Raw genomic sequence first — 27,830 nt, forward strand, 5'->3', positions numbered from 1 at the left:
GCCTTGTAGAAGAGGGCAGTGTGGAAGCTAGCAGCAAGATACAGGGCCAAAACATGCATAACCATTGCAGGTAGATAGCCCATGAGGGAATGCCCATTCATTTGTAAGGTGATGCACACACACTGACACAGTCATGCAACAAGTGGGCTGGAGTGAGATTAGAACCCTTACTTGTCTTGTCTTATAGAGATTATAGACCACTATACTTATTTCATGTGCCACAGCTTACATTTAATATTAGGCTGTCAGCTGGTAGTCTTAGGGTGGCTGACATCATCACGCCTTGTAGAAGAAAGCAATGTGGAAGCTAGCAGCAAGTTACAGAACCAAAAAGTGCATAACCATTGCAGGTAAAGGGCCTATGAGGGCATGCCCATTCATTTGTAGAGAGTTACACACAGACACACACACACACACACACACACACACACACACACACACACACACACACACACACACACACACACACACACACACACACACACAGTCATGCATCAAGTGGGCTGAAGTATGATTAGAATCCTTACCTATATAGTCTTATATACTACAGATCACAGTAATTATTGCATGCACCACAACTTACATCTGATATTTTATTATTAGCTGGTAGACTTAAGGTGGCTGACATAATCAGGCCTTGTAGAGGAGGGCAGTGTGGAAGCTAGCAAGTTACAGGGCCAAAAAAAATATATAACCATTGCAGGTGGATAGCCCATGCGGGCATGTCTATTAATTTGCAGGAAGATACACACACACACTCTGACACAGCTGCACACTAAGTGGGCTGGAGTGAAATTAGATCCCCTGCTTATCTAGTCTTATTCACTATAGATCACAATACTTATTGCATGCATCATGGCTTACATCTGATATTACATTGTCAGCTGGTAGTCTTAAGGTGGCTGACATCATCAGGCCCTGTAGAAAATGGCAGCATGGAAGCTACCAGTAAATTACAGGGCCAAAAATTGTATAACCATTGAAGGTGGATAGCCCATGAGGGTATGTCCATTCAATTGCAGGGGGATACACACCCACTCTCTGACACAGTCATGCACCAAGTGGGATAGAGTGAGAGTAGAACCTCTACGTATCTAGTCTTATACACCATACATCACAGTACTTATCACACATGCCACACATTAAGCTTGTTGTATATGTGACAGCAGGCACACCATTTGTGCAGTACACAAAATAGGGCTTTTGTTGACCAGCATCTGTGGCCTGCAATGTGATATTTGCTTCATACTGTTATTTGCATCTAGTGTCATAGCAATGGGATAATTGTGATTATCCTAGCTATGTGTGTACAGTTACCACTATGGCCATATGTGGCTGCTTGCAGTTACATAGGCATATCTGTGGGCAGGAACACGTTTCCTTGTCCATACATACATTGGCAACATTATACATTACAGCACTTGCTCATATGTGTCTGTCTATGTGGTGACATCGAGCAGGCACAGGGGTCTGTGAGTTAGTGGAATTTGTACTGCTGCACCCTTAGCTTGGATCCTTTGAGCAACAGTATGGCTGTGTGATAATGGAGTTTTACTCACCATTATTAGGGTATATTGGACAATACAGCCATCCACACACATATTTCTGTATATAACAGGGATGTATATATAATGTAGCTGCTCTTTTCAGCCCCCTGCTATAAGGCCCGCTTTAGCACGCTTTTGCGTGATTTAGTGCGGAGTTGCCCATAGAGCACCATCGGGCAGCGCCGGTTAAACAAGGTTAAACTATTTCTGGCTCTGTAAAGTCTGCTCTTCAATTTTTCCCTTAGAACTTCTCTACTTGCAATCTAAACAGTCTATTCTCCATCTCAAAAGCTCAGCACTTGCTCCTAAAGCATTTTTATATAGGTAAAGTACTTGTATACTAAACAAAGTACTACATTAGCCTAGAATCCCCTTGAGTACCCATTTCCCTATAGGTCCCTTCTGACTCAGTTACACAGCAAAGTTTTTCACTTTTTCTAGCATGTCGAAGGGTCAGTTGCTAGCGTCCTCTCCTGTTAAGCTGGTGAATCTGGGCATCTTGAGGCAATGTTACAATTGCCACATGTACACAGACAACCCACTCCTTCTCCCACAAAACACAAATACATGTGAGAGATGCAACTATATAGCCAAACTGGAGGCTGAGCTCTCTCAACTCAGGACTGGCAAGACCAGACAGGAGGAGAAGGAAACCACGCACACCACAAACCCAGTTTCACATAGAACTATCACAACTACAAAACAAACACATAAACACACAAAAACATACATGGAGGCACTGATCAAAAATCTACCAAAACTACAGAGGCCTCCAAAGCAGACACCCAAGCAACTGCCACCTCAAGACATAATACATGCAACACATAGTTCTCAAAGTCAGTGTGCTAAACAGTCACAGCCCTTAAGGCCAAACACAATGCCAGACACACTTGTTATAGGTGACTCCATAGTCAGACACACTGACGTCCCACTCACCAGACTGAACAAGGAAAAGATCACAGTAAGCTGCCTGTCAGGCACTAGAATCCGCCACATAACACAAGCACTCAGGTCACTCCACAGCAAGTACAAGTATGACTCAGTCATTGTCCATGCCGGTGTGAACGACCTGAGACGTACCTCCCTGGACTACATGAAAAGAGACATAGAGGAGCTCTCAGATTATGTAGCCCAGGCCGGTATGACCCTGACCCTGAGCAGTATCCTACCCTCACCAAGAATGATGCCACAATACAGAGACAAAATGATCAGCTTTAAGAATTGGCTTAATTACTGGTGTCATTCTAAGGGGATCCAATGTCTGTCTGCCTGGGATGACATGCTTGACAAGCCACGCTGCTTTGCAAGGGACAGCTTGCACCTGTCACCCCTGGGCTTCCGGATATTGGCAAAGGCTCTTGCCACCCCATAGTGCCTTTTTAGGCAAGGCTCAAATGATAAACCTACCGCCCTAGAAAACAAAAATGGAGAAAAACTAAGGGTAATACTGCTCAGTGCCAGAAGTCTAAACCTCAAGATGCATGCCCTCGAAGCCCTCCTCAGTATGGAGAACATTGATGTCTGTGCTGTGACTGAAACCTGGTTCAAGGCTCCTGAGAGCACCCCAGCACTATCAGGTTATACCTCATATCATGCGTTCGCCCCAAAATCCAGACCGAACCACAAAAGGAGGGGGAGTATCCATATTCATAAAGGATACCCACACCTCCAGGTTAGTGGCAACGCACGAATCATCGGAGACCATCCAGGTGCAATTAACCATAGGTAAAACTGCCCTACAGTTTGTAACATGCTACAGACCACCTTCTCAAACTCAGGAAACCCACACAGCCTTCCTGAAGACACTGGAGAGTATGAATGTCTCTCCAAACACCATCATATTGGGTGACTTCAACTACCCAAACATAGACTGGGAACATTACTCAAGCCCCAACACCCTAGCCCAAAGGTTCCTTGAGTTCATAAACTCAAATGCTATGGAACAACTAGTCACCATTCCCACAAGAGGAGAAAATATACTAGACCTGATCATCACAAACATGGGGACAAAAATGCTCCACACCGGAAGTATATCCCTCATTGGTGAGATCAGACCATAAATTAATCTCACTGGAGATCCACATTCTGCCCCCAACCCCAGCTAAAAAGACCACAGTGAAGAACTTCTCAAAAGCAAACTTCACACTTCTTAAGACTGGAGTGGTATCCTTCAAGGCCCCTGAGCCAGTGGAAACCACAACCCACGCTGCTGAAACCCTTACAAATGCCTTCTACTAGCACCTCCAGGAATGTATGGATCAAGCAATCCCTAATAAAATCAAGACCCTTTCCACCAAAGGCAGGCCGGTCTGGTGGACCCCAGCCATAAACAAACTCTACAATAAGAGGAGAAAGCTACTACATGACAGAGCAAAATCCCTAAAAGGGAAGGCATCTCTGATCAATACTAGCAAAAAACTACGATCACTCATAAAATCATCCAAGGCCAACTTTGAGAGAAAAATCACTAATGACACAAAAGACAATCATAAGGCCTTCTTTAGCTATGTTAGAAACCTGGGTGGAAACTCCCAGATATGCTCAGAATTAGTCCAAAATGATAAAAATCACTGAACCCACAGACATTGCCAACATACTGGCAGACAGGTTCAGTGCAAATTTCTCCCCCCCCCAAAAGGAGAAATATCTATCCCACCAGAGTCTAGCCTCCCAAACATCTCAGATGCCCAGGTGAGAGCTGCTCTCTCTAAAGCAAAAAACACAGCATCAATGGGACCGGACGGTGCCCCCGGCTGTGTGCTACACAAACTCAATGAGGAACTAAACCCACACATAAGGCTGCTGTTTAATCTTAGCCTTACTACAGGATATGTACCCAAAGAATGGCGTACGGCAACTGTGGTCCCACTCCACAAAGGCGGTGCTTCTACGGACCCTGGAAATTACAGCCCCATAAGCTTGATGAGCCTTGTCTGCAAAGCTATGGAGAGGATCATAATGGAACTCATAAATAAAGACATTGGGGACCTACAGACACTGGATCCTACCCAATTTGGCTTTGTCAAGGGCAGATCCTGCCTCTTGAACTTGGTCGACTTTTTCGAAACAGTCACTAAGGCCATTGATGAGGGTAAGGCAGTTCACACAGCCTACCTTGACCTAGCAAAAGTGTTCGACACAATACCCCACTTGGGCATCATAGAAAAGCTCACCAGCTTAGATGTAAACCCATATGTCACAAGATGGGTTGCAAACTGGCTCAAGGACAGAACACACAGGGTTAGAGTTTCTGGTGCAATGTCAGATTCTAAGCCGGTCATGAGCGGTGTCCCACAGGGCTCAGTCCTGGGCCCCCTCTTGTTCGGCATTTATTTTTCTGAAGTGCAGGCAAACATAGGGGGATTGTGGCTGACAAAATTTGCAGATGACTGCAAACTGGGCACCATAATTGACACTCCATCAGACACAGACATCCTCCAGAGAGGTCTCATAGAAATGGATAACTGGTGCCAGAGCCATGGCCTTAAGCTAAATGCCAAAAAATGTATAGTCATACCCTTTGGGAAAAACAAGGTAACCCCTAATTACCACATAGGTGGTAATCCATTAAACACGGAAGAAGTTATCAGGGACCTGGGGACCCAAGTTGACAGTAACCTCTCTTTTGACACTCACATTGCCAAAGTGGTTAGGAAGACCTTCTACATTGCCCATCTGATCATGAAGGGATTCACATCCAGATCAGGAGAGGTCATTGTACCCCTGTACTCTTCACTTATCAGACCAATGATTGAGTACAATGCCCCATTCGGAATGTACCTTACCCGACACCTGCAGCAGTTGGAAAGACCTCAAAAGTTCCTCACCAAAAGGATAAAGGGGCTCAAACATATGTCATACGATGCCCGACTGAAGAAACTCCAGCTCTATTGAGTCGCATACCGTCTGCTCAGAGGTGATCTGTGCCTGACATACAAGGCCATGTCCAACCCGGAATTAATGGACATGCTCCACCTCAAAAAAATCCAAATCCACCAGAGCCACGAGAGCAAGAGACTTAAACCTCAACACGGATATAAATAGGACGTGCTGGAGGGACAGATTCATCACCCAGAGACTCCCTACACTATGGAACAGAATCCCAGTCCATGTGAGGCAGAGCCCCTCACTGACTCTGTTCAAGAGAAATCTTGACGAGTGGATGGGAGATCGTAGGTTTACCCCGGGAATCATCTCTGTATCACTGCTGGACAGAGGCACAGCAAACTAATGGGTATAGTATTCTCATCCTAAGGGGTGGTGAAAGCCACACACACTCTGGCTAGGCTTATAAATGCCCTAGGGCAGATAGCCTAGTATGAACCTATGAACCTATGAACCTATGTGTGTGTATGATATCTATATGTAGATATATGGGGGCGTATGTATCATTTTAGTATATATATATATATATATATATATATATATATATATATATATATATATATATATATCTATATATATATATATATATATACATCAATATTTATATATGGGTCTACTTCATATCACCTAAATTTCATTTGACTGAAATTCATTTGACTGAGACTGAAACACTGAAAGTTCAAAAGAGTGAAAACTCATTTTACTGAAACTCATAACACTGACACATTAAAGTAAAAGGTATATTTATGTATTTATTTATTTATTTATTTATTTATTTATTTATTTATTTCAGTTTGATTACCGGGGAAGTCCACTGGGCCAAGAAGAACCCATTTTCAGTGGAGGCCCGGGGAGAAAAGCTCCAAAGGCAGTACAAAGGAATATAATGCCTGAGAAGAATACAAAAGAATGTCCACACAGCAAGAATACATAGTAAGATCACTGCAAATGCAAATTTACAATAGAATGTACACACTGCAAAAAATACAGAGAAGAACACAGCAAATGCTAAAAAACAACAACATTTTTTTTTTGTGAACAAAATTTGCAAATTTTTCAATGTTTCAATGTATATGCCCTTTTCCCCACTGTAGTGCGATCCTAGAGTTAGTATATATAGTTAGGGGGTGTGGGGGGCACAGCCCCCACATTGGGGGGTGTGGGGGCAAAGCCTCCCACATAGTTTAGGTAAATATTGTTTTCTGCAATGAGTTATTCATTGCAGTTATAAATATCCATGTGTATGATTTAAAATGTATAAAGTATGTGGGGGACTTCATCCCTCACACCCCACAATGTGGGAGGCTGTGCCCCCCACACACACCCTAACTATTTATACTAACTCCAGGATTGCACTACAGTGGGGAAAAGGGCATATACCTTTTATGACAGTGTTATGAGTTTCAGTCAAATGAGTTTTCAGTCTTTTGAATTTTCAGTGTTTTGGTCTCAGTCAAATGAATTTCAGTCAAATGAAATTTAGGTCATATGAAGTAGACCCATATATATATATATATATATATATATATATATATATTAGTACATATGCATTTGGCACTACATAGTGATAGCTACACTAGGCATGTGATAGAGAGGTAGTGACAGATGGGTATGTATACGTATATCTGTCTTTATAGACATTTAGAAATAGCATGTCATTTTGCTGAAGGGGCAAGAGGATTTTGCTCATTTTAACTAAGTGTGCAGGCATGGTCAGTGGCACTTCCAGGACTAATAAGGTGACTCCAGTCCACACCTACCTATACTCCAGTCTGGGATTTTGTATATGACAGACATTAAAATCCACCCCTGTTTCTGCAGTACTGCACTTCACTCAGAATGTCCACAGCATTCCCTAACTATGTGCTGTACTTAATATGTGACTGAGGTTGGTAATGTTACACCACCAACAGACTGACAGTCTGCATACCTCTCAACTATCCTGATTTCCACAGAATGTCCATAGTTTACCTCATGTGTTTGGTCTGTTCCTCATACATTTGTGGTTTTATGGTGAAGTATTGAATATTGACATCACTACATTATATTACTTACAGACAAGCATTTCTATTTCAGAAGTTATATACTTCTGAACATATGTAATAATGCAACACCTTTACTTTCAATGACTTTCTAGATTTATTGGGACAATATTTGAAATCTGTCCCTATGTTTGGGCTTTTGTCCTTCCAGTCTTACTAGCTTTGTCCAGATTTGTTGCAGTAAGAGGTGTGACAGTTTGTGAAAACACCACCATAGTACTATCTCACATGCAAAAGATATGAGTAATTCCAGATTAGAACCATCGACACCATCACCCATGCTAACTTCCCTAGTCCACTGAGCCATTGAGGTCACCAGAGATGAGTCATTCATCATACAGTCAACAGCATAAATATGTACATTGTTATCCTGTGTGAGGAGAGACACACAATGGTATGAACAATATCTATGTGGTCCAAATATCATGTGAGCCCACTGTTTAACATCTCACTTGGCTGATGCAGTGAATATTCCAACTATGAGGCCTAGTGACTTTTAAGGAACACATACTATTGGACTGGGTATCTGTAGTCACATGTGGATGTTACATCTATCCAATTAATCCACTATATTTCCTTGCATAACAGCAGCAGATCCATACATATGCTATATTATAGTAATCCTTACAATTAGTGTGTAGCTTAGATACTTACCTTGTGAATTCAGCAGTTGAGAGACCTGTAGTTCAGGGCTGACTCTGTGTGATGCAAGCAGTACACAACCAAGGTTTACTATTATTTCACTGATGTGACTTCAGTCAATTTTCACTAGTGCAAAACGGCAGTTTTGCACTATGAAAAAATGAATGCCACAGTGCTGAAACCTGCAACAGAAAATGCAAAACAGCATTCACTGTTGTGAGTTTCGACAGTGTGATGCAGATCGCATTATAGTGGGGATCGGGAAATGTACCATTTCCCTCAATGTAGTTTTATCCTGGAGTTTGTATATATAAGTAGCAGGAGTTGGGGGTACGGGGTCTTACCCCTTGAAAACATACTGTTTACTGTGCAATGCACAATGTTACTGTTCCCAGAAGTGTGGTGACTGTTTGAAAATGTCAAAGTCAACATTTACAGTCTCTAAACTTTACGTTTTTTCTGTTCGTTATTTTGTATTTTGCAGTTTCATTTTGGAATAACTGCGATTCGCCATTGTGCAATTTGGGGAACTGATAGTAAACCCACAACCAATACATGGACAGGTACAGGTTGTGTGGGTTGTCTCGCATCAACACATTTATTATATGTATGTGAGTAGATGTAAGGTGTCAGTCCCTAAGGCCCTAGGTTGTCACTGAATGTGTTATGCATTGTGTCTTAGCCAATCCCAGGGCGTAATGGGCACATCTACGTCTGCCTACAGGGACATCATCAGGGTGGCTCCTCCTTCAAGTCCTCTTGTGAATGTGGCTGTGGTGACCTAGGCACTGGTGGGGGCTGTGTATCCCTTCCTTTTGCTGATCCTGCTGCAACTGTTTCTGCAGGTTCATATTGTGTAGCATAGCTCATACTGTGAACATATATGCACATGTGCCTGGAGAGTACTGCAGGGCTCCACCAGATATATTAAGGCACCAGAAACCATGACTTCAGTAGCCCAAACACATGCTTTACGATGTTCCTAGTGTGTGTGTGTGTGTGTGTGTGTGTGTGTGTGTGTGTGTGTGTGTGTGTGTGTGTGTGTGTGTGTGTGTGTATGTGTGTGTGTGTCTGCCTCATTATTGCTTTCTTCGGTGGGTGGCTGTGCATAGTTGATGGGTGTCATCATCCACGGTACCATGTCATAGACAGCATCATCCAGTAAATGGCTATGTGGAATGTCCTTCTGGCAAAACACCTGGTACAGCTGTGATGCATTCCAGATGTGGAAGTCATGATAACTGCTAGGACTGCCAGCCTACACATTCATCATAATGCCTTGGGCTTTGCACACAACCTGGAAGTTGATGGAGTGGTACCCTTTGTGGTTGACATAGATTCTACCCTGTTCACCGGGTGGTGCCTTGATGTGTACATGAGTGCAATCTATGGCACCCAGCAACTCAGGATAGTGTACTGCATGGAAGAAGTGTTGCATATTACTGGCCATTGCCTCAGGGGTGAAGAGAAAATAAGTGTACTCACTGGCATGTGGTAGCATGGCATCCAGGAAATGGTGGAGTACCCTGGAAGGTGATTCCTGTGAGATCCCTGTCATGTCCCAGTTGGTCTTTAGAAGGTACCTGTGGCTATTATCATAAGGGCTGCACATACCTTTGTTTCCACTGGGATGGGTTCCCCAGTGTTGGCTCTGGGTCTGATTTGAGGCCAGCAGAGCTCTGTGAGTTCTTGCAGTATGTCCCTGTCCACCCTGTAGTGCTCTACAATCTTTAGCTCATGTAGTTCCTGGAAGGTTACCCTTGGCCTGACCACTGTTCTCTTTCTCTGCCTAGGCCTATTGTCAGCAGCACCAGCAGCAGTATTGACTTTGGCATCTACCACGTACAGATGTAGCAGACCTGCAGCAGTCCCTATTACTCTTTCAGTTAAAATTCCCAAGTCTGTACTCAACAATGCAGAGTATGGGTGAAAAAAAAAGAATGTAGGGTGTATGCATACTTTATAGTGCTCTACTGTAGATACTGACTGTGTGATTAGCTACCTATGATGCATTCCACCTGCCAAGTGCATCATTAAGAAGATTTACTAACCCTAGTTTAAGTGAAACAGGGGTCATCAGTAATTTATATATCATTGGCTTTAGATACACTCAGCACAGTGGCTCACCACGCAAACATGCAGAAAACAAGCGGCTCAAACGTAAACAAAGCTTAGCAGTCATTGTACACACCCCCTAAAAGGTCACACTCAGCATGGTGGCGCACCATGCAAATATGTGTAAACATGTACCCCAAAGGTAAATAAAGCTTAGCAGCAGTGTACACCTCCCCTTGCTAAGCACAGCAGCATGCCATGCAAATAGGAACAGCTGAGCTCCAATGAGCTTACAAGTCCTCAGACACACCCCTAACCCTTATTGATGTCAGTTACCTCTTCTGTGAACACCAACATGGTTTTGTGCCTACACAGAAGGGATATGTGGACATGGATACCCATTTGTGCTATTCAGTAACCCCACCTCATTTGCATAGGGATCCATACATACAACCTGCAGACTACATGGTTCCAGGCCCTACCTCATTAACAACAGCATCATTCCAACATTGCAGATACCCCACACAGGGTCCTATAATACATTTCTTTCACATACTATTAAATGTGGTTTTTATACTCTTTTTTTCATAAAAGCATGTTTGCTGCGCAAACATACCCAGATCATTAAAAAAAATACAATTATTTTAACTTATTTCCCTTACGTTTTTGGGCACACAGTGGATAGTTTTGCTCACATCTATATGTGGTTTGCAGGGCTGCCTATCTGCTTGCTGGATTGCTCTACGTGCCTCATTTGCATGAGATTCACCTCTTTATGAGGTGATTTGCATGCCATGGAACTTCCCATGTTGGTGCGCTCGTGCATGTCATTCAGCCATGTTTGGTGGATTGCAAACCTGCTTACTTTCATGTAAGCAGCATGCCATGATGCCTACATGGTAAAAAAGACAGTGCAGGCTTTATTAAATTCCCCACATTGACATTCCATAGAATATCTCTAGTGCAAAATCCTTGGACTACAACATTTTAATTTCCTGCATTATGGAATGTAATATTTGCCCATCTTTCCAAGCTTCATCAGTGCATTAACACTGTACATAAAAGACAAATCCAATGTAAATGTGTGAGCTCAGTCATAAAACACACTACTTAATTACTGCTTTTTTCAATGATTGATTTGCCTTATTGTAGATGGATATGATCTTTTCTTATGTACTATATATATTTTTGTTTCACATTATTATGCACATCTGTGATTTATTTTGGTAAGAATTCCCAATACTTTGCTGATATCAATTGCCCTACTTTAAAAATAGTATAATTTATTTGAGCTATACCCCCTTTGAGTGGCATAGGAGCATAGGATCTGTACTAAGAAACCATAAGATAGCTAGTTATATGCACTTTAAGTAGACATATTAAAAAGCTTTGTCACCCTTTATAAACACATAATACTGCTCACCTCCCAACTTGAGCAGGGTTGTACCTGATAGCCTTGCTGTATGTTCGTATATACCTAGTTAATCATCAACACGATCCTTAAAGTAGGCAAAGCAGTACGTTGTTTGAGCTATAGTGGTAACTTATTCCACAGGCTGGGAATATGTTAAGTTAGAAGCCCATCCCTACAACTGCAGCTTGTTTATTTGATGGTGTAATTTTAGGCCTCCTAGTGTGAGTGTTTGTAGATCTACTGGTTTTATCAAGAAATATGAGGTCAAGTAGGATTGAGTATTTCATGGTTGGAAAATGAGACCTGGGTTACCTTAGAGCAACTGGTAGGGTACTGAGTATAATAAAAGTTGTGATAATCTATCAGGGATAGAATTTAGTGCCTTTTATTCTCTTGGTTAAAATCTGCGGGTGCCTTTCCAGTCTAGCAGTATGCTTGGATTTGTATATACCAAAGGAGACACTGTATTTGATTATAGTTCTGATAAGAGAAATGTACAGTGATAATATGACATCTTTGGATCTTAAAAACTTAATAATCTTTGACAACTTACTGGACTAGATAGAAGGATGTTCTGCCTATGAAGGAAACAGGATGACTGAATGAGAGAGTTGTCCAAATTATCCAGGGCTCTTATGACTGTATCTGTCTGAGGAGGATCACTACTTATAACATATGAGGTGGGCACAGGTTTATTTTTATTTTTTTTTTTGCTGAAGGATACTATGCCGTGCCTCTTTCACATTTAACTTGAGGTCATTTTCAGTACAGCAAGTATGTGCATATTCCAGCCATTGTTGGAGCAGTTTAGCATCAATGGATGAATGGATGACAGTGTCTAGCCTGCCATTATCAGCAACATGATCAACCAAACCTCTGGAATTTTGGCTTGGATTTCTGCAAAATAAATGCCAAACAGGTAAGGGCCCAGAACTGTTCCCTGTGGCACCTCACTAGTTACAGTTTTAAATTCAGAGAGGGTACCAGCAGCCTTCATGATGTGGGATCTGCTGAATATCCAAACTGCAGTTCAGCAAACAAAGCAGAGTTTACGGTACGTTTGTCAATTTTTCAATAATACCAGCATGTGGGATAGTGTCAAAAGACATAGCCAGCTCAAGATAAGCAACATGCACTGAGTGATCACCATCTACAGCATTGGCAACTTTTTCTCAGAAGTTTTCTATGTTCAGTTGACAGGATCTGCCTTTCACAAAACCAGATTAAGTGGGGTGGAGGTGTAAGTTTGGTAACAGCTCCCACCACCTAAAGTAACCAACATAGCTATCATGTCAGCCCTTCCCCAAAGATCAAACTCCTTTTTTCTACACATCAGAAGTGTTACGCCTTCAATTATTTGCCCTAACAGCAGAATATTCTATGAGACAAATACCCACATAAACTGCAGTTATAATCAAACATAGATATGCCTTTCCTCCAACACAATATATTAATTATTCTCTAACATTTTTCTGTTGAGATGAAATCCATTCATGTAAAAAACATTACTTACTAGAGTTAATCATGTTTTTCTTATGATACAGTAATCACTAAAACATTGTTTTTACAGAAGAACTTTCCCTCATTCATTAGATAACTTCTAACATATTATTTTTTTACTTTGTACTTTTTCCTGTAAAGTAACTTACATTGCCCTCAGGCAAAAATACACATTTATTGATTGTCATAATTTTCTCAAGGAAAACTAGAAATGTTGTTAACTGACAGTTAATAAGTTCATATATTCATAGTTATATACTAGACGAATGACCAGCAGGGCCGTTATAAACCTAGCTGTGCAATCCAACACAATTGTTTTACTACGTATCATTAGGAGGTGGTATGTTAGTCAGGAAGATTCTAGAGCTCATGTGGAAGGGGGGTGTCAGTTTGGGTGTTACTGCCTTCCTCTCTCCATCAGAGGCATGTGGGTGAGACCTAGGGTGAATTACTGATTTCTCATCCATTGGTGAAGTTTACACTTAAAGAGAGTTAGGTATGCACTCTGATTCACATGGATGGGGAGCATGTTCCAGAGCATGGGGATCCCCTGAGACACATATCTGTCTCACCAACATGTCTTATTTATGTCACAAGCAAAATTTAAATCCTTGGATCTAGTTGTTCTGATGCTGTTTGTTTTGCAGATGTGCAAAAGGTACATCAGGGCTGGATCTGAGGATGCCTTGTATGCCAGGCAAAGATCAGCTCTCAGCAATCCTTTGGAGAAAGAGTATAGAGATAGGGCTTTAAGGTGATCTGTAAAGGACAATGCATTTATACCCTTGATTCTCCTTGCAAGGAACCTTTGTGGGCATTCCAACTTTTGCATACGTTTGGTCACATATATGCAGAAGGGGCCATTATACTCAATGATGGGTTTGATAAGGGCTAAATAAATTAGCACTATGACTTCATTGGACTTGGATGCCATGGCCTTACTTATAAGCTGGGTGACATAGAATGATGTTCTTAGTACCTTGGTTGCATGTTACCAAAGGCCAGATTGCTATCTATCTATATATGTTTCCAGATTCCTGACTACTGGGTCAACTCTTAGGGGTGTCTTATGGAGTAATTAGCCTGGGTAGCAGTTTTACCAAAAGGCACTATAATTAAATTCTTAGCATTGCGTATTAGTCTGTGACTTTGGCACTAGTCATTTCTGTGTGATAGACCCTCTTGTAAGCTGTCTGAGTAAAGGGGGAATCTATGATAGGTCCCAGTTTGCAGTCATTTGTGAAACTTGGTCAGTCAATGGCCCTTGACATCAACCTTTATCTCCAAGAAGTAGAAGCCAAATAGGAATGGTCCCAGTTTGGACCCTTGAGGTACCCTGCTGGTGACTGGTCTCTTAGTGGAGGTGGTGTCACCAGTTTTGAATTCCTGGGTCCTATCTATGAGCCAGCTAGCAATCCAGTCAGTTATGTAAGGGTGTATGCCCCGTTCAGTGAGTTTCCCAACTATACCCGAGTGGGATATTGTACTGAATGCCTTAGTCAGATCCAGGTAGGTGGTATGCACCATTTTCCCCTCATTCATTCTCTTAATGACTTTCTCAAAGAAGTCCACCAGATTTCCAGATTTAGCGAGTATGATCTTCTCTTGACAAAACCAAACTGTGCTGGGTCCAGTGTCTGAAGGTTGCCTATGTCTTTAGTGATCATTTCTATGATAATTCTTTTCATAGCTTTGTATATTAGACTAGTCACACTAATAGACCTGTATTTTCTGGGGTCGGTTGATAGTCCACCCTTGTGAAGTAGGATAACTGTTGCAGTCCTGCATTCTTGTGGTATAAAACCTGTATTAAGGTTATATTTGAAAAGTGACTCAAGTGGTCTTAATAGGTCATGTTTCCATCTATTTAGAAGCCATCTCGGGATATCGTTGGAGCCCATTGAAGCTGTGTTTTTAGCTTTAGCTCCTTGTTAATAGATGGGGAGGAGGATATACTGTTAAGTATTTCATGGAGGGAGGCAGGAGAGAGAGTGGGGGGGGGGTAAAATTTGCAATGAATTTGTCAGCCAGCAAATTCACTATATCACTCTGCTCAGTGAAGTTGGCAGCATTGACCATCAATTCAGCACACTGATGTGTGCTGCCTCTGAGGTTTCAGACATAGCTGTAGAAGGCCTTGTGGTTGTCTTCAGCCTGTGAGTCTATCTTGACCTCATAATTAGCCCTCTTTATTTCATGTTGAGTTTAATTAAAGAACTTCTATCATTATTGGAGTTTGCTCTTCCTGATTTTAGCAATGACTTTTTTTCCTTTTGATATATACCCTATTAAGGTTAGGATTCCACCAGTGTGGTTTGTTTTTAGAGCTTGTTTTGGGCTAACTTCTAGTGGGTATATCAGCTTCTATACAGTCATTTGCATTATTGCACAGGGTCTCTTTCAACAAATCTGCATAGGTTGTTGTGAACACAGGGTTGGGGGCATTGAATTTTGATAAACTATCACTTAATAGGGTATACCTTGCTTTGGAACAGTTCCTAACTGTTACAAGGTTTGTTAGTGGTTACCAAGATGATTTTTATTTCGAAAGAGAGAGCTTTGTAGTCTGACCAGTGAGAATGTTACCCCGGGGGGGGGGTGCATGCCACTTTCATATTGCTGAGTACCAGGTCCAGTATGTCTGAACCTCTTGTGAGTGTACACACTATCTGGTCAAGGGTATTTGTGTTAATAAAGTACAGGAATTAGTGTGCCTTGGAGTATGATGCCATATATGTTTTCCAGTCTATACAGGGGTAGTTAAAGTCTCCATGAATAGGGTAGTTGGTTTAATGGTGAATGCCTCCAGTAGGTCTGTGTAGGAGCTATGGGATTCTAGAGACACCTATAGCTTTCTAGGATATAGTACAGGACTTTGTGTGGTGATTTGCACATGGATAAATTTTAGGGCATCATCCTATTTAACCGATATAGTTATGCTTACTGCTAAAAAGATTGAGACTCCTCCATCTTCTGTCCCTGTCTGTGCAGCTGATAGTCTAAATGTGTGGAAGGCACTGAAGCCCTGCAATGCTGAAATGCCTTCTGCACATTTAAAATATATCTCTGTAACAGCACAGATGTCTATATTCTCCAATATGAGAAGAGCCTGTAGGTTATGGATTTCTTTGTTTAGGCTCCTAGCACTGAGTATAACACCTTTAGGTTTTGTTGGGTTTTACCTGCTATGTCAGTAGGTTTGTCAATTTGACATTGCCTAAAACAAGCTCTAAGAGGTGAATAAAGTTTTAGCCAATATTCAGAAACCTAAGCGAGAAAGGTGCAGACCATCCTTTTCAAAGAAAAGGGGTCTGTTAACCATGTCCTCTCATGCTGACAAATATTGACTCCCCCTGGAAAGGCACCAGAAACTAAGCCAATTATTGAAGTAAGTCATCTTTTGTTCATACCATGGCATCCACATCGGATATAGAAGTTCCCCCGGAGGATAGAAAATTCCCCATTTCACATGGAACTTTTAGATTTATTTGACTGTACTGGTCTTGAACTCACTCACCTATTAATTAAAGGCATTGAGCGAAAAATTACAATTTTAAAAGAGGAAGTTTCTAAGTTAGTCTCCTCTACTTTGGGAGACTTAAACTTTGAGCAGTACAAGCATTCCTTCAATAATGTGTTTAAACAAGTTACTACAAGCATGTTGTCAGTCAAAAGGAGAAAGGACAAAAAACTAGAGAGAGAGAGAGAGAGAGAGAGAGAGAGAGAGATAATCATGAATACACCACCAGATGTGCGTATCTGAAACCCAAGTCTCTCAAAAAAGCACATTCACCCACTGAAGAGTTGGTGACTGAACCTACTGAATTTCAATAACAGAGTGTCCATGAAAACAGAGAGGCCCCTTTAGGACAACAACTCCCAAAATGATCTGCCAGAATAGCCAACAAATACTAAACAAATACAGAACAAACAAATCAGTTCAAGAGGGGGGAGAACAGAACACACTGGTCCAAGAGGAACACATATTACACCATATTCAACAACTGGTGAATTGTGATGAGATCACTGTGTCCTCTGTTATGGTGCTGGCACAAATTTTTACAATTTTAACATCGACAGTTATCTGGACATTTCAATACAACCTGAACGTCATGGTTTATTTTTAAAAGGCTTCACTTTTATTCCTGCTGGTTGTGTAATTATAGAACAGACTTTATTTAACTTGAAACTGTTTACAAGACAAATTAATTTAACAGTCCTAATGAGGGACAATATGAACAACAAAAATATGACACACAGCTTGAAATGGAAAAGCACATACAACCCACCCCCTCCTTCATCCAGTTATTAATGCATTTGAAAAGGTTTGTGAGATCAAGATTAGAAAACTTTTGGCAAAAAAAAGACAACGTATGTTTTACAACCTTACATGTATTAAAAAACAGCTACTTGAAAACCTCACTAACAACAACAACATCCAGTGTATGAAACCAAATAAAGGGGGAGGTCTGGTTATTATGGATTTAGTAAACGATATCAGTAGAATGACTAGTTTGTTGATTGATACCAATGCATACCAACCAGTTTCTCTGAATGAGATTCATGTTGCATACTGTTCAATTGACATGTGGTTGGAAGAACTATTATTGTTTGAGGACATCTCTGTGGACTTATACAACTTTTTTAAGGTGTCCTTTCTGATTATTCCCAAAATATTTGGTATCCCAAAAATACATTCGAACATATTGAATCCACCATTATGACCAATAGTGGCAGCAAGTGGGTCAGTCACCCAGCCTTTTGCAAAATCCGTGGATACCAAATTGAAATGTCTCTTTAAAGACTTCCCACATGTTTAGAAGGACGTATGGGATTTTGTCAATAAATTAAGAAACTTACGCAGTGGAGAAAATAGCCTATTGGTCACCTTGGATGTCAAAAAAATATTCACAGTGATTCCGCACAACATTGGTTTATCATGGCTCAGTGACATTATTTTGGATTCCCATTTAGTTACTGACAACATGATTAGACTCATCACCAATTTTATGGAAACAGTCCTGACCAACAATTTCCTGTATTTTGACATAGAATATTTTAAACAGATCTCCGGGGTGGCAATGGGTCTGGGTTGCACCCCAACCTTCACTAATGCAGTTTTGTTAGAATGGGAGAAAGACATGGTATTTAAACTGGACTGTTTTCAGCATTGTAAGAGCTATTTCCACTTTTTGGATGACATATTTTTTATTTGGTCAGGTACTTCACAACAACTAGAGGTGTTCATAACAGAACTGGAGAAATCAACAGATTTTCTTTGGTTTTCATCCCACATCAAAGAGCACAAGATACACTTTTTGGATGTTGAACTTATGAAGACTAGTGATGGCACATTAGACACATCTATATATCGTAAACCCACACACTACAATTCATTTCTGCATTTCAGGAGTTGCCATCCTTTTCACCAAAAGAAAGCTGTTCTAAAAAGTCAATTTGCATGAATTTCTAGATTAACATCAAACAATAACAAGTGTTCCAGACAGTCTGACATATTCAAAAACACGTTTTTGGATCATGGATACCCTGTGGAGTTGGTTCAGAAGATCAAAGAAGAAATATGGGCACAGAGAACTAACAAGTAAGTTCCAGTTATACATCATGGTTTATGCACCAATGAAACTAATAGAGGTGAATGAAGGAATATAAGTAATCAGAATCTCATCATTCAGTACTCCTTGGATGCACCAGACATCAGAAATATTATATTAAAAAACTGGCCACTAGTACAGCATAAAAGTGACTTCAAAGGTCACTTTGCTGGTATGCCCTCTTGTAACTATAAGAATCGTCCAAACTTCAAACACACTTCTAGAGAGACCAGATAAAAAATCATGTACTGGTAGTTTTGAGACATTGAAATATGGCCAGTGCAAACAATGTATGTATATAGAAAATAACTACAGCTGTACACTGTGGGACACTTAGAAGATGGCTTACTAGAGACAGATATTTTTGCTACACATCTAATGTTGTTTACCTTGCCTGGTGTCAGTCATGCACAGCCTTTTGTATAGGCAAAACCAGAATCACTTAATAAACATATTTAGCAGGATTTGTATAACATTAAAAAAAAGAGACAATAAAAGTGACCTAGCAAGGCATGCAATAAGTTGTGAACATTTTTCTATGTTTAGATTTTCCATTCTTGAAAGGATTGCAGATGAAAAAACAAAGGTGACTGACAGAATCCATTATTGCACAAAGAATTATGTTGGCAGTTACGTTTGGCTGCTACTAGTGTACCAGGTTTAAATGAAGCAGTATCCATTACTAGTGACCTGAAATATAAGACTTCTAAACTTTGAGCTTTGGCTGCATATTTTGAAGTCAGTTTTAAAGTTACTTTTTCGGCACCCTATTTATTTTGAGTATTCGGTGGCGAAATGCTATTTTTACTTTCAAAGTGGATCTTTTCATATTTTCTTGCTTGACTTGTTGACAGTGGTTTTCAGTGTTTCACTATTGTTTTTAAACAGCACAGGTTACTTTCAAATTGCACAGGTCACTTTAAGAATGTTGGCTTTTTTTTTTTTATACATCATTACATACTTCCTGTTTGATATAAAAGGGGCTGTTTTAGAGTGTTCTCATGATGGTAAGGCCTTTTTAGATCTTTTTATTTCTTTCTGAAGATATCTACAATAAGTTAAAAGAAAGCACTAATATTTTAAATGGTTTTGCAATAAAAGCTACACTCAAAACCATTTGGCTGTCCTGATCGTTTTGTTTTTTTGGTGAATGTGGAATGTTGCTCGCTGCATGGCACATACCTGCCTGAGACCCATATTCAAAAGACATCAACAATGTCTCTCTTCAAATAGCCCAGAGAAGTATGTCTCTGGTCATTAATGCCTACATGGACTATGATAGAATCATACTGGTAGCTGTGGGGTAGTGACTTGATTGCGTGCATAATTTGGCAGATCCTAGCTCCAGATAAACAGCTAACCATTGTCTTTTCCCTGTTCAGTCTGGTGAGTGGGGCATCTGTGTGTCTTACAATGGAGTCCCCTACGGCAAGATTCCTGGGTAATGTGTTTGCTTGCTTAATGGGCTTTGCTGTAGGGACTCCACTGGGTGTAGGAGTATTGGTGGTGTTTGGTGTTGTTTTTGGTGAGCACATTAGACATTACTGAAGATTGGTGTTACCATTTATAAGCTTAGTAGGTCTTTGAGGTTTGTGTAGATTGCTTTTTATTGCTTTAGTATAGGTTGTTCTATGTGTCTGGTGGACAGTATGTGTGGTGGATGTGGTGTGTTCTTGACAACCTTGTTTATATGTGACATTTTTGCCTCCAGTAAAACTGAGTATTTGCATCTCTCACATACTGTGCTTGTTTTTTTAAGGTTGTCTGAGACCACGAGGCAATTGCTATGTTGTCTCTGAATGCCCATATCTACCAAGCTGGCTATGGAGACATTTGAAAATTACATATCCATGTTGTCTGGACCCATATTTGGGTGGGCTACTGTAGGTCATGGACTGGGTTATACAGAAGTCTCCTTGGATGGTCTCTGGGGACTGCCACCACACTAGGTTAGATTGTGCCAAGATATGATAGTAGTGTTGTTTACAGTGCAGACTAGCTGCTCTAAGCTTGTCTCTGGACAATAACTTTGTTTTAGCCACACTGAGTTGCAGGTCTCAGTTCTAAGGGAAGTTTTATAGATAAAATTTACATTCTGGGGATTTGTGTCTGTACAGGGCACTGTTAACCTTGTGATGTAACAGCACCAAGAAAGATAGCTTGGGTGGGTAATGCTACAGCAAACCTTAAGCTACTTTGATAAGGCAATTTCAAGTATTATGGACCTTTAGAGTGATTTAATGGCAAAATAAAAATAAAGCAGTAGTATTCGAAGCAGTTAACAGAAGTGCATAACAATAAAATAAATCTCTTATCTGCCAGGGATGGATCAGGATTAACTCAGGACCCCCTCAAACCTGGCTAGGGTGCCAAGCAAATGGGAGCTCTGAGAAAATGAGCAGGAGATAATTTGTAGGTTTACTCAAGTACAATACTGGGTTGCTGGGTGGGCACTATTATGGATATATGGAAAACACTGGGTGGGAAACTGCTTAAATAGGTTACACAACAGACAATGGCAATGAACAGGTGAGGGGGAGAGTTTGGAAATCAGATTACCATAAGGGGCAGAAGCCAGAGTCTTTTAAAACCACAGCAAGAAAAGTTTGGGAGGGTTGACTTAGGAAAAATTCAAACTGGAGCTCAAGACTTGTGGTTCAGATTTCAAAAACTTTAGGTTGATGCCTCAGTGTGTGTATGTGTATGGGGGCAGACTGAAAGAATAAGGGGAAACAGCAGGAATGTAAACAGAACAGCACTCTAATACAATTTTAAGCAGGTGTGTACAGCCATAAAGTGTACTGAAGCACATTCAGGAGCAAAATTCTACAACCCCACCATATAATAAGGCCCCAGACAATGCAGAAATTTACCAGTAATGCTGTAATAAATGACTAATTGAGGTTTCAACCTGGCAGCAGATCACAGTCCTGCTACACATGTGAAAGAAGCTACATGATTGTCCAGACTGGATTCAAAATACAAAAAAAGCATTACATTTTACATGTAATTCTATCTATGGAAATAGACATGCAGTATAATGTATAAACAGTGCTAAAATCTTGCTGTAATACACAATCTCCACACAAATAATAATGAAGCTACAAGACTAAGGTCCCAGAACAAATTAAAAAATGGAAGTGGGTAAATGGATAAAAAGCAGAGCAGTACAAAAAATATCACCACACAGGTCAATATAAGTTCAAATTAAAATATTTAAAATCAGAATTTAAATAATAAAGCTTTTCTTTCTTCCTCTTCTCTTTTGATGGAAAATGTGTTTCTCACACCTCTCATAATCTTGTATAAAAGACAATGTTTGGATGTTGCTCTGTGCTGAAAATAGCAGCCTTGCTAGAGAGGGATCCAATTAAAGCCAATACTGGAGTTCATACCCTGTAGTTAGAATTTCAGAAGCTTTTAGCTTAATGTCTTGGGGGGCGACAAACTCAAAGAATGGATAGCAATATAAACAGAAAGGCACTGTAATGCAACTTTAAGCAGGTATATACAGCTATAAAAAGTACTGAAGCACAAATCCTGGAGCAGAATTCATAATTCTGCCACTACGGCAATCCCACCACAGATTAAGGCATCGGATAACTGTAATGCAACTTTAATCATCACTTTATTAAATGTTAGAATTGTTAACCTTGAGCTAGCACTGGTATAGGCATCATATTCATTTTCTTATATGAAAATATAAAATAATAAGTATGGTCTCACGGCATGGTGATTATAATAATGAGGCAAATTAGCATGATCATCTCTGAATTTATGCCATGATACATCAAGCTATAGGTTCATAGGCATTTACCAGGCTAACAACCACTGGGCCCTTTATAAGTCTAGCCGTGCATCCCAAATGTATTTCACAAGATTTTGAGCCTTAGAGGTTATTTTAAGAGCTATATATTTAAGAGGTATATGCAAGATTTACAGACTGCCTCTGTCCATAAGAGGCATAGGTGCTAGATCTGGGGTGTATTTATGGTCCTGGTTACACTTGAATAGGGTTAGGAAAGAACTCTGCTTCACATGGATGGGAAATATGGTCCAGAAGAAGGTCAGAAGTCATGCTTTGCCTGAGCTAGGAGAACATGTGCACAAAATGCTTGTCATTTGGGCATGGACACTGCAAAGCTTGAAATGCTACCACTCTGTCAGAGTGATACTTTACATAGCACACATTTACTAACCAACAATGTTCATTATATGGCATCATGGCATTCACAGTATGCATGGCCACTTATTCTGACCTATTGATGGATGTGGCCTCTTCAAGTGCTGGGTTCAGCAGGGCTCCTGCCTAGTGCAGACAGAAGACTAAGATCTTTTTATGTCTGCTGCAGTGGGGCTGTTGGAATCACCTGCTGGACCATTATAATGACATCTTATATAAGACTGAAACCTGGCACCAACTTACTAGGATAGCTCTGACAACAGGTACAGGGATTACAATAAAGACCTGCAGAGATGGCACTCCAACCTTTCCCTCCAATGGGAGGCAGTGGTTAGCTAGAATGAACTAGCATTTTTATGGTAAGCACTGTATACAGGTTTTTGCAATGTGCTTTGTGACGTTTGCTTGTTGGACTCCTTACCTTGTGTTGGACTGGCTGTATTGTACTGAGTAGGCTTTGTTTTGTTTTACAGAGGCCAATGAGATTGCCTTTAGCATGGAGATCAGCCAGTGTAGTATGCATGCTATGTTAATTTCTGTCATGTACAATTGCGATCCCATTTGACATACATATTTACTAATGTGTTATTTTTTTGATATTTTGAGTTTTCAATCACTTCTATTGACAGTAAAAATGCTCATTAGTATGAATGTTTGTTTATATGGACTGTTTCCCTTTTGACATATAGTAGCCAGGAAGGAGGAACGTGTAAGGGGGGTGGGACCTTCCCACATGCACATCTTAGCTCACTAAGTCAACTGAAGCATGATGAGTATAATGACATTTGGCAATAACTACAAATACTCTAGTTACCTTTAGATTTGAAAGCAGATCACCTGTGACTGTCCCAAAGAACATTTATGAAACTGTAAACAGATGCTCAAACTGCAATGTCAGATTATTAGTATCAAGTAGTGCTCCTAGCCATGCCCCACTCTGAGATGTTGTGCTAACAACTACAACTTAAAAACATAATAAGGTTCATGACAAAGGCAGTTGTTCTTAAGTGGATATTGTTTAAATGTAGTGTTAAATAATTTAGCGACGGTCATACCCATAGACTTGTAACCAGCACAAAAGTAGTATGGAAGGTCATGCTACTGTCAGACATGGCCAGGTATAAGAAGAGATGCCGTGCTCTAGTTCCAACAAAATCAGCAGTATACATTTTCTTGCTCAGAACATTAAACAGCTTTATATCTTTGAATGTGGTCAGTGCATTTCATTCCATCATAATCATTTCCCTGATTTTTTTTATCCGACAGTCCAGCCTGTTCTAAACTGTGTATGTCTGTGTGTGTGTGTGTTGGGGGGGGGGGGGGGGTTAAACACCACTAAGAGTGGACTCAGAGTTGAGACATCTGGTTACACAGATAGATAGTAGCCTGAACTTTGACTGACATTTGTCAACATAGTGGTGAGGAAGTCCCTGTGGCACAGCTTATAAGTAAAGGTATGACAACTGGCTCCAAGGAAGTTATAGTCTCACTGTACTCAGCTCTCATCAGACTAATGATTGAGTGCAATGCACCATTTGGCATGTACTGGATAAGGCACTTGCAACAACTGAAGTAGCCTCAGTGGTTCTTCAGACAGAAAATACAGGGTGTAAGCAACATGTCTTATGTGGATAAACTAAATGCCCTACCCTTTAGTCTATCTCCTACCAACTATTAAGGGGTGATCTATGCCTAACCTACAAGGAGCTCACAAATCCTGCCATGATGAAACGGTTGACATTTGCAAGATAAACTGCACAAGAGTCACCCAATCTAGGGATCCAAACCTGGTCTATGACATGAGCAAAACTTGCTGGAGAGACATATATGTGTCTCAGGGATTACCCCTTCTCTCAAACAGGCTTCCTATTCATGCAAAGCAGAGCTCTTCCATGATCCTCTTCAAACCCAGTTCAGATGAATGGATGGGGAATTATAAATTCACTCCTGAGTTGGAGCCCATGTCCCTTATGGACAAGGGCAGTCTGTAAAATACTCAAAGGCATAAGCACAAACCTAAACTATCCTCTAGCCCTTAGGGATTGAAAATCAGTTAAAATTAGGGTAATAATGGCTAGACTTGTAAGGGCTGTTAAGCCGTTAGCCTAGTAATCTCCTATGAACCTATGGGCCTTTTAACCTGTGACTGAAACTGTCAGCTATAGTTTCATAGTTTCATAGTTTGGTACTAGGCTATCTGCCCTGGGGCATTTATAAGTCTAGCCATAGTGATGTGGCTTTCGCCACCCCATGTAATGGTACAAAAGTGAACAGAATAGATTTAGAATACTGTGCCTCTGTCTAGTAGTGACACAGTGAAGACCCCCTTACATAATAGAATTAGTTTACTGTGCCTCTGTCTAGTAGTGACACAGAGATGACCCCTGGGGTAAACCTACGATCTCCCATCCACTCGTCAAGATTTCTCTTGAAGAGAGTCAGTGAGGGGCTCTGCCTAACATAAACTGGGATTCTGTTCCAGAGTATGGGAAGCCTCTGAGTTATGAATCTGTCCCTCCTGCATGTCCTATTCATATTTGTGCTGAGGTTCAAATCTTTAGCTCTCGTGGTTCTGATGGATTTGGATTTTTTGAGGTGGAGCATGTCCATCAATTCCTGGTTGGACATGGCCTTGTACGTCAGGCACAGATCACCTCTGAGTAGGCGGTATGCTACTGAATAGAGCTGGAGTTTCTTTAGTCTGGCAGCATATGACATATGTTTGAGACCCTTGATCCTCTTGGTGAGGTACTTTTGGGGTCTCTCTAGCTGTTGCAAGTGCCGGGTGAGGTACATACCAAATGGGGCATTGTACTCAATCATGGGCCTGATAAGGGAGGAGTACAGGGGCACAATGACCTCCTTTGATCTGGATGTGAATCCCTTCATGATAAGGTGGGCAAGGTAGAAAGTCTTTCTAACCACTTTGGCAATGTGGGTGTCAAATGAGAGGTCACTATCGACTTGGGTCCCCAGGTCTCTGATTACTTTTTTTGTACTCAGTGGGTTACCGCCTATGTGATAATTTGTGGGCACTTTGTTTTTCCCAAAGGGGATGACTATACATTTTTTGGCATTTAGTTTAAGGCCATGACTCCGGCACCAGTTGTCCATTTCAGTGAGGCCTTTCTGTAGGATGCATGTGTCAGCTGGTGTATCGACTATGGCGCCTAGTTTGCAGTCATCTGCAAACTTTGTCAGCCACAACCCTCCCATGTTTGCTTTCACATCTGAAAAATAAATGCCGAACAAGAGGGGTCCCAGGACAGAGCCCTGTGGGACACCACTTGTCACTGGCTTTGAGTCTGACATGGCTCCAGCGATTTTGACTTTATGGGTTCTATCCTTTAGCCAGTTTGCCACCCATCTTGTGACATATGGATTTACATTTAAGCTGTTGAGCTTGTCTATGATGCCAGAGTGGGGTATTGTGTCGAAAGCTTTAGCCAAGTCCAGGTAGGCTGTATGGACTGCTTTGCCCTCGTCAATGGCTCTAGTGACTGTTTCAAAAAATTCAACCAGGTTTAAAAGGCAGGATCTGCCTTTTACAAAGTCGAACTGGGTGGGATCAAGTGTCTGTAAGTCCCCAATGTCTCTGTTTATTAGTTCCATAATGATTCTTTCCATAGCTTTGCAGACCAGGCTGGTTAAGCTTATGGGGCTGTAGTTACCAGGGTCAGTAGAGGTGCCTCCTTTGTGGAGTGGGACTACTGTTGCTGTACGCCAGTTTTCAGGTACATATCCTGTAGTAAGGCTAAGGTTAAATAGCATTTTTATGTGCGGGTTTAGCTCCTTTTGGAGTTCACGTAGCACACAACCCGGGATACCGTCGGGTCCCATTGATGCTGTGTTTTTAGCTTTGCTGAGGGCGGTTCTCACCTGGACATCTGAGATGACAGGGAGGTTACAGTCAGCTGGGATAAGTATTTCTTCTATTGGGGGTGAGGGAGGGGAGAAATTTGCACTGAACCTGTCTGCCAGAATGTTGGCAATATCTGTGGGTTCAGTGTATTTTTTGTCATTGTGAACTAACTCTGAACATATCTGAGGGTTTCCGCCCAGGTTTCTAACATAGCTGAAGAAGGCCTTGTGGTTATCTTTAGTGTCCATAGCGATTTTTCTCTCAAAGTTGGCCTTGGATGTTTTTATGAGAGAATGTAGCTTACTATTTTTATATGTACTCATTTATTGGCACTAACAGAATGCATTTTGACCCCTGGCTGAGCTTAAGGAAGGAGTGTGCTAATAACAATGGGTATGAAATCTATGTAACTGATAAAAACATGGGGTGGATTTGGCTCCTGAAAAACAGTTTTCTACATTGCCTCAAAAGTACAACTGAAGATGGAGGAAGGGATATCAAAGAAAAATTCTCCTTTCTGAGATAATTTTATTGTTATCCATTTGAAAGACTCAATCATTAAACCCATGTAAACATTAAACATTAGGTCACTGGGGTACTTGGTTCTTTTCATCTCTACTAATACCCATTGTTATTAGCACACTCCTTCCTTAAGCTCAGCCAGGGGTCAAAATGCATTCTGTTAGTGCCAATAAATGAGTACATATAAAAAGTAGGCTATCAAACATATGTACATACAGTTCATATGGTAACCTTGAAACCGATAGCTTCAGGCCACTGACACCAGAACTGAACTGAAACTAAGTGTAGTAACCTAATCATTACAGTGTATATACAATCTTACAAAAGCTCAGCTTACTGCTAAATTAGGTTAAAAATCCCTCCCCAGACTAAAAAAAAAATTTTTCATTTGAATGGCTGCTCAGACTAAATGCTTACCCTGGACAATCCACCTTGGCCAACTTCTTCAGAGTGGCGACACTCTACCTACATATAACCACATCACCTAAGAGTCTACATACCCAAGTAAATGTAGGTAATGGTTTAGAAGGAGAACCATAAGAGTCTAAGCATTTTCATCCGACCAA

Source organism: Protopterus annectens, chromosome 3.part1 (assembly GCF_019279795.1).
Source record: "Protopterus annectens isolate FY-2018-M chromosome 3.part1, PAN1.0, whole genome shotgun sequence".
Lineage (NCBI taxonomy): Eukaryota > Metazoa > Chordata > Ceratodontiformes > Protopteridae > Protopterus > Protopterus annectens.